We start from the raw sequence: 17,059 nt of genomic DNA, 5'->3' as shown, positions 1-17,059 counted from the left end.
ACCTTCTCAAATGCAGTTAGAGATGGATAATAAATATATTATAAATATCAGCAATGTCCACACTCCATTAAAGAATAAAGCAAAAAATGTTACCAGTTTCAGCAACAGCCAGTGTGTACTACAAGTCAAAACTTTTTAGATAGTTTTAAAGAAAAATAAATTAATAAACATCTATTTACAGACAAAGGTATACATATACATTTCTATAAACTTGACATGACCTTTTATGATTGGATTGATATTTTCTAATTAAGATTATTGATGTAAAATTACATCTGACTCACCCTGCTTTATCTCTAAAGCAACATAGTTAAAAGCACCAGGGAGGTGATGTATTATCATTGGTCACTGGTCACTGATCAGTATTACCACTGAACTATTAATCCAGAAATTCAGCTAATGTTCTGGGCACACGGGTTCTAATCTCTCTAAGCCAGGTGGTTAAAATTGCATTCATTAATCCAAATTTGGAATTAAGAATCTACAAATGCCCATAAAATCATTGACAATTGTCAGATAAACCAATATGACTCACTAATGTGCCTTGGGGAAGGAAATCTGCCATCTCCACCTGGTCTGGCCTACATGTGACTCTGGACCCATAACAAAGTAGTTGATTCTCAACCACCCTCTGAAATGGCCCAGCAAGCCACTCAGTTGTATCAATTACTATGAAATCTCAACAAAGAAATAAAACTGGACAGACCACCTGGCATTGACATAGGCACCAGACAAATGCTTGGCACAACATCATGGGCTGAAGGGCCTGTATTGTGCTATGTTCTAAGTCAATGGCAGAAACAGTCCTGTCAACCCTGCAAGGTCCTCTGACTAACATGAGGGGAGCTCGTGCCAAAATTGGGAGAGCTGTCTCATAGACTAATCAAGCAACAATCTGATATGGTCATACTTACATAATCATCCAAGATACAACCATCACCATCCCTGGATATGTCCGGTCCCACTGGCAGGGCAGACCCAGCAGAGATGCCAGCATGGTGGTATACAGTCAGGAAGGAGTTGGCCTGGGAGTTTTCAAAGCGAACTCCAGTTCCATGAAATCTCATGGCTTTGGGTTAAATATGGGCAAGGAAATCTCTGCTGATTACCATGTACCATCCTCCCTCGGCTGGTGAACCAGTACTCCTCCATGTTGTACAACACTTCGGGGAATTACTGAGATTGGCAGGAGTGGAGGATTTCAATGTCCACCATCAAGAGTAGCTAAGCAGTAATTCAACTGATTGAGCTGGTTGAATTCTAAAGGACAAGGCTGTGAGATTGAGTCTGCAGTGAGTGGTGAAACAAGGGGGGAAACGTACTTGACCTCATCCTTACCAATCTGCCAGCTCCAGATGCTTCTGTCCATGACAGTATTGATAAGAGAGACTCCGCATAGTCATTATGGAGATGAAGCCCCACCTTCACATTGAGAATACGCTCCATTGTGTTGTGTGACACGCTCCATGTGTTGTGTGACACTAGCATTGTGCCAAATTGGACAGACTTTAAATAGATCTATCAACTCAAGACTGAACATCAGCAGCAAGTGATAGACAGAGCTAAATCATCCCACAACCAATGGACAGATCTAACTCTGCACTCCTGCCACATCCACTTGTGAATGGTGGTGGACACTTAAATAATTCACAAGAGCAGGAGGCTCCAAAAATATCCACATAGTCAAAAATGGAAGAACCCAACAAATGCAAAGATAAGGCTAAGCCGTTAGCAACAATCATCAGCTAAAAGTGCCAAGAGGATGATCCATCTCGGCCTCCTCCATTAGTCCTCAGCACTACACATATCAAACTTCAGCCAATTCAATTCACTCCATGTGATACAAGAAACACCTGAAGGCACTGGATGCTGCAAAGGCATGGGCCCTGACAACATTCTGGCAGTAGTACTGAAGACTTGGGCTTCAGCTACTCCCCGAGCCAAACTCTTCCAGTATAGTTACAACATTTGTATCTCCCCGACTATGTGGAAAATTGCCCTGGTATGCCCTGTGCAAAAAAGCAGGACAAATCCAATCCAACCAATTCCTGGCAATCAATCTAATCTTGATCATCAGTAAAGTGATGAAAGGTGTCATCAGCAGTGTTATCAAGCAGCACCTGCTCAGCAGTAACCCTGCTCATAGATTCCCAGTTTGGGTTCCACCAAGTCACTCAGCTCTTGACCTCATTACAGCCATGGTTCAAACACGGACAGAAGAGTTGAATTCCAGAGGTGAAGTGAGAGAGATGTCAAGGAGGCCTAGTAAAACTAGAATCAATGGAAATCAGGGGGCAAACTCTCTACTATTTGGAGTCATACCTGGCACACAGGAAGATGGTTGTGGTTAAAGCAGGTCAGTCAGTGATTCTTGGATGAGATTGTCTTTTCTCATTCATAATGCATCAGCATCAGCCCCATGATGTGACCCACTGGCTCTAACTTGCAAAACAAAAGTATGCGATGTATAGCATGCTTCATCATTATCCACACGGGTAGATTTAAACAAATAAGGCAGGGGTCAGAACCAAAGTAGCAGGTCAGAATGTGACCTGAAGGTAGAGGTTAATGGGATAAACAGACAGGCCAGTTGAACAATCATAGACAGAATCACAGAGACTTACAGCATGAAAGCAGACTCTTCGATCCAACTCATCTGCACCAACCAGACACCCTAATCTGACCCTAGTCCCATTTGCCAGCATTTGGCCCACATCCCTCTAAACACTTCCCATTTCATGTACCCATTCAGATACCTTAAAAATATTGTAATTGTACCTGCCTCCACCACTTCCATACAGCTTGTTCCATACATGCACTAACCCCTGCATGAAAAGTTATCATTCAAATCCTTTTTAAATATTTCCCCTCTCACCTTCAACCTGTGCCCTCTAGTTTTGGACTCTCCCACCCTAAGAAAAAGAACAACCATGGTGAAAGAAGGAATCATATAAGATAAAAATGTGAGTTTAAAGTGGAAATAAATAATGTGGTCAAAGATCAGTATTATCAGCGATTAATAAAGAGCATGGAGAGGATAGAAAGCGTATTGCACAAGAAAATGTTAAAAGTGAAAAACAAATCAATAGAGCTTATTTAAAAACCTAAACATGTGCAGTATTTGGAATATAGTTGATGAGATGGATGAGCTGATGGCACAAATGGAGACAAATGAGTACAACCTGATGGGATTACTGAAATGTGGTTACAAGATGATCAGGATTGGAATTAAATATCCAAGGGTACTCCGTATTCTGAAAGGATAGACAAGAGGGAGCAGGAGGTGGAGTTGCTTTATTGGTTAAGGTTGACATCAAGGCTGCATTAAAGAAATGATATTGACACTAGGAATCAAAATGTTGAATTAGTCTGGGCGGAAATAAAATGCAAGGGAAGTCACCCCTTGGTAGAAGTAATTTATAGGGCCCTGAACAATATTTCCGAAGTAGTGCATAGATAAACAAGGAAATAATGAGGCTTTGTGAGAAGGACACAATGGTAATTTTGGGAGCTTTTAACATGTATAGAACATAGAACATTACAGCACAGTGCAGGCCATTTGGCCCTTGATGTTGCACCAGCCTATGAAATTAATCTGATGCCCATCTAGCCTACATCATTCTATTATTATCCATATGTATGTCCAATGCCCATTTAAATGCCCTTAACGTTAGTGAGTCTACTACTGTTGTAGGCAGGCCATTCCATGCCTCTGAGTAAAATAACTACCTCTGACATTTGTCCTAAATCTATCATCCCTCAATTTAAAGCTATGTCCGCTCATGTTAGCCTTCACCATCTGAGGAAAAAGGCTCTTACTGTCCACCCTATCTAACCCTCTAATGTTCTTATACGTCTCGATTAAGTCATCTCTCAACCTTCTGCTCTCCAACAAAAACAGCCTCAGTTCCCTCAGCCTTTCTTGTGAGACATTTCTTCCATACCAGGCAACATCCTAGTAAATCTCCTCTGAACCCTTTCCAAAGCTTCCATATCCTTCCTACAATGCAGTGACCAGAACTGCACGCAATACTCAAAGTGTGGCCTTACCAGTGTCTTGTACAGCTGAAGCATGACCTCATGGCTCTGAAACTCAATCCCCCTACCAATAAATGCCAACACGCCATATGCCTTCTTAACAACCCTGTCAACCTGGGTGGCAACGTCCCGGGATTTATGCACCTGGACGCTGAGATCTCTCTGTCCATCTACACTGGCAAGACTTTTACCATGAGCCCAGTACTCTGCAATCCTGTCACTTCTTCCAAAGTGAACTACCTCACACTTTTCCGCATTAAACTCCATTTGACACTTCTCAGCCCAGCTCTATGTCCCTCTGTAACCCACAGCATCCTTTGGCAATATCCACAACTCTGCCTAGCTTACTGTCATTTGCAAATTTACTAACCCATCTTTCCACACCCACATCCAGATCATTTATAAAAATGACAAAACCGCAGTGGCCCCAAAACAGATCCTTGCCACTGGTAACTGACCTCCAGGATGAACACTTCCAATCAACCACCACCCTCTGTCTTCTTTCAGCAAGCCAATTTTTGATCCAAAATATTAAATCACCTTCAAACCCGAAACTCATTTTTTGCAATAGCCTACTATGTAGCACATTATCAAATGCCCTAGTGAAGTCCATATACACCACATCAACCACGTTATCTTCATGCACCTGCTTTGTCACCCATGAAGGATGCCGACCGCTCCATCCCCCGCCTTCATTTCGGGAACTCCGACCACAATGCTGTGCTTCTTCTCCTGGCTTATAGACAAAAGTTCACGCAGGAGACCCCCTCGCGGAAACAGGTCCAGTGCTGGTTGGAAGAGGCAGAGGATCAACTCCAGTGCTGCCTGGTAGCGGCTGATTGGGCCGTGTTCAAACAGTCAAACAGTCCGCAGGAATGTTGGACGGGTATGCCATCACTGTCACAGACTTTATCAGCAAGTGTGTGGAAGACGGCATACCAAGGAAGTCAATCCGGGTATTCCCCAACAGGAAACCCTGGATAAATCAGGACATACAGAACCTACCAAGAACCAGGCGTGAGACCTTCAGATCAGGAGACACACTCAAATAAAAAGAATCCAAGTATGACCTTCGTAGAGCCATTAAGACAGCCAAGGACCAATACCAATCCAAACTAGAGACCCAGACAGACACCCGACGACTACGGCAAGGACTGAATGACATCACAGGGTCTAAAAAGAGACAGTGCATGATAGCAGACAATGACATATTCCTCCCAGATCATCTCAACGCCTTCTATGCTTGTATTGAGCAGAATTTTGATTATTCAATTAAGTCCTGACGAATGTATCCCAACAGTCACAACATCAGAGGTCAGATCAGTTTTCCTTCGTGTGAATCCAAAGACCAGATGGAGTACCAGGCCGTGCACTCAGAGCATGCATAGATCAACTGGCAGAGGTTTTCTTGGACATCTTCAACCTCTTCCTGCAGCAGGTCACTGTCTCTGCCTCTGCCTGGGCCAACATCATCCCTGTGCCGAAGAGGACTCATGCAGCATGTCTCAATGACTACCACCCAGTGGCCCGAACTGGTGGTCATGAAGTGCTTTGAAAGCCTCCCCACTACTCTTGACCATTCCAATTTGCCTATCGGACCAACAGATTCACGTCAGTTGCCATATCACTTGCCCTTCACTCCTCCCGAACACATCTTGACACCAAGAACAGCTACGTCAGAATCCTACTCATTGACTAAAGTTCAACCTTCAACACTATTATCCCCTCGAGACTGATTACTAAAATTAGTGATCTCGGACTAAGCCCTACTCTCTGCAACTGGATCCTCAGTTTTCTGACCCTCAGGCCACAATCAGTGAAGATTGGGGACATTATTTTATCCTCACTAACACTCAACACTAGAGCCCCCCAAGGGTGCATACTCAGCCCCCTACTGTACTCACTGTATACCCGAGACTGCGTTGCCAAATACCAGAGTAATGCCATTTACAAGTTCGCTGATCACACCACCATGGTTGGTCGAATCTCAGATGGCAACGAAACAGGCTACAGATGGGAGGTGGAACATCTGGAAAAATGGTGCACTGAGAACAACCTAGCTCTCAATGCCGGCAAAACCAAGGAACTCATTACTGACTTTTCGGTGGATTGTTACTCATGCCCCCTTACACATTAATAGCACAGAGATGGAACGAGTGGAGAGTGTCAAGCTCCTGGGAGTGGTTATCCACAAAAGCTTTCTTGGACTCTTCATGTGGACGCACTGGTTACAAAGGCCCAAAAACGTCTCTTCTTCCTCAGGCAGCTGAGGAAATTTGGCATTACGGCGAATATCCTTGCAAATCTTCATGGGTGCACCATCGACAGAATTCTGTCTATATGTATTACTACCTGGTATGGCAACTGTACCATTCAAGATTGGAGATGGTTACAGACAATGGTGAACGCAGCCCGGACAATCACAAAGGCCAACCACCCATCTATAGAATCCATCGACCAGCCCCGCTGTCAAGGAAAGGCCGCCAGCATTCTCAAAGATCCATCCCATCCTGGCAATGTTTTCCTACAACCTCTACCATCGGAGAGAAGGTACAGAAACCCGAACACACGCACCAGCCGGTTTTGTAACAGTTTCTACCCTACTGTTGTTAGAATACTGAATGGACTCACAAACTCATAACATACCTGTGTTTTTGTTATTGCTGCTGTTTATCTATTATTTACTTATCTATGCGACTTAACTCTGTGATCTGCCTGTATTGCTCACAAGACAAAGCTTTTCACTGTGCCTCAGTACACATGACAATAAATTCAATTCAATTCAATTCTCGAAGAACTCAACAAGGTTATTGAGGCATGACCTACCCATCACAAAACCGTGTTGACTATCCCGAATCACATTATTCCTTTCCAGATTATTATAAATCCCATCTCTTATAACCTTTTCCAACATCTTATTTACAACCGAAGTAAGGCTCACTGGCCTATAATTACCAGGGTTGTCTCAATTCCCTTCTTAAACAAGGGAACAACATTTGCTATCCTCCAGTCTTCTGGCACTAGTCCTGGTGACAATGATGACATAAAGACCAAAGCCAAAGGCTCTGCAATCTCCTCCCTGGCTTCCCAGAGAATCCAAGGATAAATCCCATCCAGCCCAAGGGTCTTATCTATTTTCAGATCTTGCAAAATTGCTAAACCTCCTCTTTGTCAACCTCAATCCCACCTGTATCTCCTGTAGCCTGTATCTCCATATTCTCACTCACATTGCCCTTTTCCAATGTGAATACTGCCGAAAAGTATTCATTAAGTGATTCCCCTATGACCTCAGATTCCACACACAACTTTCCACTATTATCTTTGATTGGCCCTAATCTTACTCTAGTCATTCTTTTATTCCTGATATACCTATAGAAGATCTGAGGGTTTTCCTTGATCCTTTCAACTTCTTGCCAACAACTTCTCAAGACCCCTCCTGGCACTTCTTAGCACTCTTTTTAGATTTTTTCTGGCTAACTTATAACTCTCAAGCCTCCTAACTGAGCCTTCACGCCTTATCTTCACATAAGCCTTCCTTTTCCTCTTGACAAGAGCGACAACTTCTTTAGTAAACCATGGCTCCCTCTCTTGAGAACTACCTCCCTGCCTGATAGGTATGCACTTATCAAGGACCCATAGGAGCTATTCCTTGAATAAGTTCCACATTTCAAGAGTGTCTATTCCCTGCAGTTTCCTTCTCCATCCTATGCATCCTAAATGTTGTCCAATCACATCATAATTGCCTTTCCCCCAGTTATACTTCTTTCTCTGCGGTATATACCTATTCCTGCCAATTGCTATTGTAAACATTACCAAATTATGGTCACTATCACCAAAGTACTCACCTACTTCCAAATCTAATACATGGCCAGGTTCATTCCACCAGTACCAAATTCAATATGGCATCACCCCTTGTTGGCCTGTCAACATACTATATCAGAAAATCCTCCTGCACACATTGGACAAAAACTGAGCCATCTAAACTACTTGAACTATAGTATTCCCAGTCCCCCATAACAACTACTCTGTTATTTTCGCTCCTACTGAGAATCATCTTTGCTATCCTTTCCTCTACATCCAAGGAACAATTTGGAGGCCTATAGAACACTCCCAACAAGGTGACCTCTCCTTTCCTGTTTCTAACCTCAGCCCAAACTACCTCAGTGGATGAGTCCTTAAACGTCATCTCAGCTGCTGTAAACTACCCTTGATTAACAGTGCCACACCCCTGCCTCTTTTACCATCTTCTCTGTTCTTGCTGAAACATCTAAATCCCTGAATCTGCAACAACCATTCCTGTCCATCCTCCAGCCATGTCTTTGAAATGGCCACATCAAAGGTACCAACCCATGCTGCACATTCACCCATCTTATTCTGGTTGCTCCTGTACTCAGGTACACACTTTTCAAACCAATATCCTGATTGCCAGTGCCCTCTTGTGACTGTGTAAACCTATCCCTCACCTCACTACCCTCAACCTCCTGTACACTGGAACTACAATTCAGGTTCCCATTAGTTTAACTCATCCTCCCCCCTCCTGAAGACCACTAGCAAATTTTCCCCCCAAGATATTGTACCCCTCTGGTTCAGGTGAAGTCCATCCTGTTTATAGAAGTCCCACCTTCCCCAGAAAGAGCTCCAATTATCCAATAATCCAAAACTCTCCCTCCTGCACCATCCCTGCAGCCACATGTTCAGCTCTGCTTTCTCCCTGTTCCTCACTTTACTAGCATGTGGCACGGGCAATAAACTAGAGATAACAATTCTGTTTGTTCTAGTTGCGTATTGACTGGATTAATCAATTTGGCAAGACTAATCTTGAGGAAATGTTCATGGAGTATATGAGAGATTGTTTCTTAGAGCAACATGTCATGGATCCAACTAGAGAACTGCTACATTAGATTTGGTACAACGTGATGAGGGGGACTGATAAAGGTCTCGTCATTCAGGATCCTCTAGGAAGGAATCAGAGTCATAGAGATGTACAGCACAGAAACAGACCTTTAAGTCCAACTTGTCCATGCCAACCAGATATCCTAAATTAATCTCGTCCCATTTACCAGCATTTGGCCAATATCCTTTTAAATCCTTCCTATTCATATACCCATCCAGATGCTGAGTTTCGAATTAAGATTGAAAGACTGAAGACAGAGTCACATACAGAGTTTTAGTTTTGAGCAAAGATAATCGTATGGGCCTCAGGAAGGAGTTAAGCAAAGGGCAAGACAGTTGATGAACAGTTGTAAATGCTGAGGGTGATACAAAATGCTTATTAATTATAGTATATTTCTGAGAGGAAGAGGAATTGTTAATGAAGAAGTAAAGGCAAAAACTAGGGCATACCATACTGCATATTAGCACCTCTGGAGGATTGGGAGAACTTTAAACATCGGCAAAGGGTTACTAAAAACAAAATCAGAAGAGCTAAGGTGAACGACAAAAGGAAACTACCATAAAGCATTAGGACTGATACCAAAAGCTTCTATAAGTATATAAAAAGAAAGAGAATAGTGAAAGTAAATGTTGGCCCTTTAGAGGACGAAAATTGCAAGGTAATAATGGGAAACTCAGAAATGGCAGAATGATTAACCCAATATTTGTTTCTGTTTTCACAGGTGAAGATAATAATTTCTTCCCAACAAACAGCAGTTACTACAAAGGAACTTGGCACTATAACTAGGGAAAGGAGATTAAGTAAACTGATAATGTTGAAGGTAGATAAGTCCCAGACCTGATGGCCTGCACCTGAGGTTATTAAAGGAGGTGGCAGCAGAGAAAGTGGATGTAGAACATAGAACATAGAACATAGAACAATACAGCACAGAACAGGCCCTTCGGCCCACGATGTTGTGCCGAACTTCTAACCTAGATTAAGTACCCATCCATGTACCTATCCAAATGCCGCTTAAAGGTCGCCAATGATTCCGACTCTACCACTCCCACGGGCAGCGCCTTCCATGCCCCCACCACTCTCTGGGTAAAGAACCCACCCCTGACATCTCCCCTATACCTTCCACCCTTCACCTTAAATTTATGTCCCCTTGTAACACTCTGTTGTACCCGGGAAAAAGTTTCTGACTGTCTACTCTATCTATTCCTCTGATCATCTTATAAACCTCTATCAAGTCACCCCTCATCCTTCGCCGTTCCAACGAGAAAAGGCCGAGAACTCTCAACCTATCCTCGTACGACCTATTCTCCATTCCAGGCAAACATCAGGCAGTCCATTCAACCTTGTGGCATATTGAGGCCTTTACATGGCCAGAGCTTCATTCCAACCCTGTCATCATTTTATTCGCAAGAGAGGGCAGCTGAGGAAGTAAGGTGGTGGCATAGTAGTTATGCCATTGGGCTAGTCATTTAGAGCCCTGAAAAATACTCTGGGGATGTGGGTTTGAAATCCCCCCCCCCCATGCCAGATATTGAAATTTGTATCTGGAATTAAAAGTAAACATAATGGCGAACATGTAACCACTGTTGATTGTCATAAAAATCCACCTTTTGTGACAGAAATCTGCTGTCCTTACCTGGTCTGGTCTATGGGTAACTCCAGACCCACAGTATTATGGTTGATTTTTAACTGTCTTCTGAAATAGTCAAGCAAGCCACTCAAGGGCAATTAGGCATGGGAAATAAATGTTGGCCTAAGGCAGTGATACCCACATCCCATGACTGAACAAAATGAATTAGGCAGCCCATTTGTTTTCTAAATAAAAATTAAGTAAGCTGTTGTAAGGCAAATTAATGGTGAAATTCTTTTGAAAATCCCCTGTGCCTGACTCAAGATCATGCCCCATTGAACTTGCTCACTGGCGTCTCATATCTGGCACTGCACTGTCACATCCCTCAATGGGGTCTACCAGTCAGTGACCACTGTTTAAAACTGGTGTTTCTGGGACTACAGAGTTACCAGTCAATTTGATTGGTTGGCAGCTGAAAATGTGTTGCTGGAAAAGCGCAGCAGGTCAGGCAGCATCCAAGGAGCAGGAGAATCGACGTTTCGGGCATGAGCCCTTCTTCAGGAATGGCAGCTTTATAAAGTGAACCGTCCTCCTCAGATGAGTGTGAATATCTTGGCCTGAGCTAACCCTCAGGCCTAAATGACTGCAGGGCTGAGAACACCTTGTCAGCAGCCTCCTGACTAACATATTGGCCAGGAGAATATGGTGTCCAGTAAAATTCAGTTCTAGAATACCGAAAATGTTCAGAAAAGATAGCCAAGAAAACATAGGAAAATGTGTTTGCAGAACAGATTAGAGAACAATTGAATGTTGGGAAATAATTTTTTTTACTGGAGTAAGGAGAAAATCCATTTGGTTGGCTTTGGGAAGTAAAAAGGTTGTGATTACACTATTTGTGTAAATAGGCTTATGAGAAAAATAGAGGAGGAGGTTTGCAGAGCAAATGTATGCCCAACAAAGTTTTATGTAAATAAATGTGAGGTTACCCAATTTGGGAGAAAAAGCAGGACTGCAGATTATCACTGGAATGGCAATTAATTAGTAAAGGGGAAGTTGCAACACCACCTGGGTATCCTTGTACATTAGTCACTGAAAGCATGGCAGCGCAGCAGGCAGTGAAGAAGGCAAATGGTATGTTGGCCATTATAGCAAGAAAATTCATGTACAGGAGTAGGGATGTCTTTCTGCAGTTGTATATGGTCTTGTATGCAGTTTTGGTCTCCTATCGCAGGAAGGATTTTGTGGCTATGAAAGAGTGCAACAAAAGTCTTACCAGGCTGATGCCTGGGTTGGTAGGATTGACTTAAATGAAGACAGACTGGCTCGGTTGGACTATATTCACTGAAGCTTAGAAGAATTGTGGGGGAAGAGGTTATCTCATAGAAACTTATAAAATTTTAACATGACTTACTAGGGTAAAGGCAGAAAGGATGTTTCCAGTAACCAGGGAATCCAGCACCAGAGATTACAGTCCAAGTAAAGAGGAAGAAGGATGCTTACATAAGGTTGAGGAAACAGGATTCAGACAGAGCAGTGGGGGGATACAGGATAGCCAGAAGGGACCTGAAGAAAGGGATTAGGAGAGCTAAGAGAGGGCATGAAAAATCGTTGGCGGATAGGATCAAGGCTAACCCCAAGGCATTTTATGCGTATGTGAGAAACCTGAGAATGACGAGAACGAGGGTAGGTCCGATCAAGGACAGTAGTGGGAGACTGTGTATTGAGTTGGAAGAGATAGGAGAGGTCTTGAACAAGTACTTCTCTTCAGTATTTACTAACGAGAGGGACCGTATTGTAGAAGAGGAGAGTGTGAAATGGACTGGTAAGCTAGAGGAGATACTTGTTAGGAAGGAAGATCTGTTGGATATTTTGAACAACTTGAGGATAGACAAGTCCCCCGGGCCTGACGGGATATATCCTAGGATTATGTGGGAAGCAAGAGAGGAAATTGCAGTACCGTTGGCAATGATCTTCTCGTCTTCACTGGATGTATTACTTAAGATATTCCAAAATTCACTAGATTCTGGGAAAGTACCAGTGGATTGGAAACACGCTAATGCAACACCCTTATTGAAAAAGGGAGATGAGCAAAAAGTGGGAAACTGTAGAGCAGTTAGTTTGACCTCTGTAGTGGGGAAGTTGCTAGAATCAATCATACAAGAATAGATAGCTGAACACTTGGAAAAACAAAGCTCAATTCACCAGTATCAGCACTGTTTCATGAAGTGGAAATCATATTTGACAAATCTGCTGGAGTTCTTTGAAGATGTAACAAGCAAGGTGGATAATGAAGATCTGGTGGATGTGATATATTGAGACTTCCAGAAGGCATTTGACAAAGTGCTGCATAAAAGACTAACCCAGAAGGTTAGATCCCAGGGGACGAGAGATGGAGTACTGACTTGGATAGAGGATTGGCTGACTGACAGAAAACAGAGAGTCGGGACAAAAAGGTTCTTCTCTGGATGCCGTACTGTAACTTGTGGGGTGCCACAGGGTTCAGTTCTCAAACTTCAGCTATTTACAATCTATATAAATGATCTCAAACAGTGAAAGAATGTAACAAAGCAAAATTCATGGATGATACTAAAATAGAAGGGAAAGCAGGCTGTGATAAGGAGATAAAGAGTTTACAGATGAATATTGAGGACCCAATATTGAATTCAATGATTTTAGAGCCTGAACATTACATTCCACATCTTTACCCACCCCCACATCCCTAGCCCTGTCATCACAGTCAACCCATTTTCACTGACTAATAGTCCCTTATCAGCTTTTCTTTCTGTCCAGCTCAACATTATCCACCCCTTTGTCTGCCTGATTGCTGTTTTGTCTCTTTGGGCTCCAGTTCCATGTATCCTTTCTTCCTGTATCATCAGCAAACCCCCACCTTCAGCACATATAGTACCTTCATCTAGCTCCAATCAGTTCTGAAGAAAGACCTGAAACATGGTTTCATGGTGTTTCGTGGTGAAAGGTAGTGTAGTGGAACGGAGGAATCTTAGAGTTCAGGTTCACAGTTCTCTGAAAGTGGAGTCACATGCAGACAGGGCAGTGAAGAAGGTTTTTGGCACACTGGCTTTCATCAGTCGGGGCATTGAGTACAGAAGTTGGGAAGTTATATTACAGTCATACAGGGTATTGGTGAGGCCGCACTTAGGGTACTATGTTCAATTTTGGTCACCTTGTTATGGGTAGGGTGTTATTTAACTGGAAAGATTGCAGCAGAAATTTACAAGGATTTTGCCTGGACTCAATGATCTGAGTTGTCAAGAGAGGTTGGTCAAGCTAGGACATTTTTCTTTAGAGGAGAAAGTGAGGTCTGCAGATGCTGGAGATCAGAGCTGAAAATGTGTTGCTGGAAAAGCGCAGCAGGTCAGGCAGCATCCAGGGAACAGGAGAATTGACGTTTCGGGCATAAACCCTTCTTCAGGAACGTCGATTCTCCTGTTCCCTGGATGCTACCTGACCTGCTGTGCTTTTCCAGCAACACATTTTCAGCATTTTTCTTTAGAGTGTAGGAGACTGAGGGGGATATTACAGAAATGTATAAGATCATGAGATGCATGGTAAGGTGAATGCATTCAGTCTTTTTCCCAGGGTTGGGGAATCGAAGACTAGAGGGCATCGGTTAAAATGAGAGGGGAAAGAATAAAAGGGAACCTGAGGAGCAACCTTTTTATTCAGAAGGTGGTATGCATATAGAATGAGCTGCTGGCAGAAGTGGTTGAGGCGTATGTTAACAACATTTAAAAGGCTTTGGACAAATACATGGACAGGAAAGAATTAGAAGGATATGGGCCAAGTGCAGGGAAATGAGGTTAGCATGGTTGGATATTTTGGTCGGTCTGAACCAGTTTGGGTTAAAAGGCCTGTCTCCATGCTGTAGGACTCTGACTCTATTAACTCTGTTTTCTCTCCACAGATGTTGCCACACATGGTGAGTCTGTAAAGCAATTTCTGTTTCTGTTTCATTTCTCTCAGAGGGTGGTCAATCATTGGAATTCTTGATTCAATGGGCTGTGGAAGCTAAATCATTGAACATGTTCCAGTCAAAAATCAATAGATTTCCAGATACTAATGATGTGAATTAATATGGAGATAATGAGGAATATGGTGCAGGGGAAGATATTCAGCCATAATCTAAATGAATGCTGTGACTGGCTCACGAGGATGAATGGCCTGCTCCTGCTCCTTCTTCCTATGTTCCTGAGACAGCATATGAACTGGTCATATAACCAGAAAATATCACGTCCTAAAACTGGATGCAAATAATGGAAATAAAAAATATTCTGAACAATGGCACCTCTCATTTTGACAAACCAAAAAAAAGGCTCTCCTCTAACTTTAATTTGAAGTCTTGATAGAGGGTTCACTGCAGAATAAATTTTATTTCAGATTCCCACAAGTAAAGATGACCTAATAAATTATGGCAGTCACTGGTGAGTTTGCAGGTCTTTCACGTGCAATCCCACTTGTATAATCCTCATTCTGATTTTTAAAATTGGAGTATGCAGATATGATCAACCCCATTTCATAGAATTACAGGTATCTACAGTGCAGAAAAAGGCCCTTCAGCCAATCTTTTTTTTATATATTCCTAGCGATAAATTATTTTACATAAATTTAAATCTTCAGAATTTTTAAAAAATCATATCTAAGTAACAAGGGAAAGTTAGACTTTAGATTTAACCTAAAGTTTTTTTTACACAATCTACATCCCTTTAATGTAATTTTAAATTTTGTAAACACAAATAAAAATGGTGCCTTTGGTTAGTAAATTAGCAATCTTACTCATATTATTCTAAAAGAAATGGGACAAATGGAAATGTCACACTGTACATTAGCACTTTGCTAGTTATCTGCTTCCACCACCTCTCCTGGCAGCACGTTCTAGGCACCTACTAACTCTAGTATTTGAGAAGAAGATTCTGACTATTCTACCTGTATGTGGCACGATGGCTCAGTGGTCAGCACTGGCCACACAGCTCCAGGGACCCAGGTTCAATTCCAGACTCGGGCAACTGTGTGTGGAGTTTGCACATTCTCCCTGTGTCTGTGCATATTTGCTACAAGTGCCCTGGTTTCCTCCTACAGTTCAAAGATGTGCAGATTAGGTGGATTCTGGATTAGAGTGGTGCTGGAAAAGCAGAGCAGTTCAGGCAGCATCTGAGGAGCAGGAAAATCGATGTTTCGGGCAAAAGCCCTTCATCAGGAATAGAGGTCTCTATTCCAGCACCTGCAGTCATTGTTTTTACCTACATTAGGTGGATTCACCATGCTTAACCTGCCCATAGCGTCCAGCGACATGCAGGCTAAATGGATTATGGGAAATGCAGGGTTATGGGGGAGTGAATGGGATGCTCTTCAGAAGCATGGTGTCGACTTGATGGGCCGAATGGCCTGCTTCCACACTGCAAGGATTCTATGATTCTATAAGGTCGCCCCTCAGCCTTTGATGTTCTAATGCGATTATACATGAATTAGGAAGCATGGATTGGGAGCAATTGTTCCATGGTAAAGGCACTATAGACACGTGGAGACAGTTTAAGGAACATTTGTTGCAAGTGATGAATAAATATGTCTCTCTGAGACAGGCAAGAAGTGGTAAGATAAAGGAACCTTGGATGACGAGAGCGGTGGAGCTTCTCGTCAAAAGGAAAAACGTAGCTTACATAAGGTGGAGGAAGCTAGGGTCAAGCTCAGCTCTACAGGATTACAGGCAGGCGAGGAAGGAGCTTAAAAATGGTCTGAGGAGAGCCAGGAGGGGGCACGAGAAAGGCTTGGCAGAACGGATTAGGGAGAACACAAAGGCATTTTACACTTATGTGAGGAATAAGGGAATGGTCAAAGAGAGAGTAGGGCCAATCAGGGATAGCATAGGGAACTTGTGTGTGGAGTCTGAGGAGGTAAGGGAAGCCCTGAATGAGTTATTTGCTTCTGTCTTTATGAAAGAAACGAACTTTGTAGTGAATAAACCTTTGAAGAGCAGGTGTGCATGCTGAAATGGATAGAGATAGAGGAAGCTGATGTGCTGAAAATTTTGTCAAACATTGAGATTGACAAGTCGCCAGGCCCAGACCAGATTTGTCCTCGGCTGCTTTGGGAAACGAGAAATGCAATTGCTTCACCACTTGCGAAGATCTTTTCATCCTCACTCTCTACTGGAGTCGTACCTGAGGACTGGAGAGAGGCAAATGTAATTCCTCTCTTCAAGAAAGGAAAAAGGGAAATCCCCGGCAATTACAGACCAGTAAGTCTCACGTCTGTCGTCTGCAAGGTGTTAGAAAGGATTCTGAGGGATAGAATTTATTACCATCTGGAAGAGCATGGCTTGATTAAATGCAGTCAACACGGCTTTGTGAGGGGCAGGTCATGCCTCACAAACCTTATCGAGTTCTGTGAGGATGTGACTGGAAACGTTGATGAGAGTCGAGCAGTGGATGTGGTGTATATGGACTTCAGCAAGGCATTTGATAAGGTTCCCCATGGTAGGCTCACTCAGAAGGTCAGGAGGAATGGGATCCAGGGACACATAGCTGTCTGGATACAGAATGGGC

The sequence above is a fragment of the Chiloscyllium plagiosum genome, chromosome 12 (genome assembly GCF_004010195.1).
Source record: "Chiloscyllium plagiosum isolate BGI_BamShark_2017 chromosome 12, ASM401019v2, whole genome shotgun sequence".
Taxonomy (NCBI): Eukaryota; Metazoa; Chordata; class Chondrichthyes; order Orectolobiformes; family Hemiscylliidae; genus Chiloscyllium; species Chiloscyllium plagiosum.
Note: the sequence above shows the minus strand (reverse complement) of the source record.